Here is a 551-nt window from a genome sequence, read left to right as displayed (position 1 = left end):
CTGGATCATGGAAAAAGCAAGAGAGTTCCAGAAAAGCATCTATTTCTGCTTTATTGACTATGCCAAAGCCTTTGACTGTGTGGATCACAATAAACTGTGGGAAATTCTGAAAGAGATGGGAATACCAGACGACCAGACCTGCCTCTTGAGAAAGCTATATGCAGGTCAGGAAGCAACAGTTAGAACTGGATATGGAACCATAGACTTGTTCCAAATAGGAAAAGGAGTACGTCAAGGCCGTATATTGTCACCCTGCTTATTTAACTTCTATGCAGAGTATATCACGAGAAATGCGGGAGTGGAAGAAACACAAGCTGGAATCAAGATTGCCGGGAGAAACATCAATAACCTCAGATATGCAGATGACACCATCCTTATGGCAGAAAGTGAAGAGGAACTCAAAAGGCTCTTGATGAAAGTGAAAGAGGAGAGTGAAAAAGTTGGCTTAAAGCTCAGCATTCAGAAAACGAAGATCATGGCATCTGGTCCCATCACTTCATGGGAAATAGATGGGCAAACAGTGGAAACAGTGTCAGACTTTATTTTTCTGG

The sequence above is a fragment of the Bison bison genome, unplaced genomic scaffold, assembly GCF_000754665.1.
Source record: "Bison bison bison isolate TAMUID 2011002044 unplaced genomic scaffold, Bison_UMD1.0 scf7180017864207, whole genome shotgun sequence".
Lineage (NCBI taxonomy): Eukaryota > Metazoa > Chordata > Mammalia > Artiodactyla > Bovidae > Bison > Bison bison.
Note: the sequence above shows the minus strand (reverse complement) of the source record.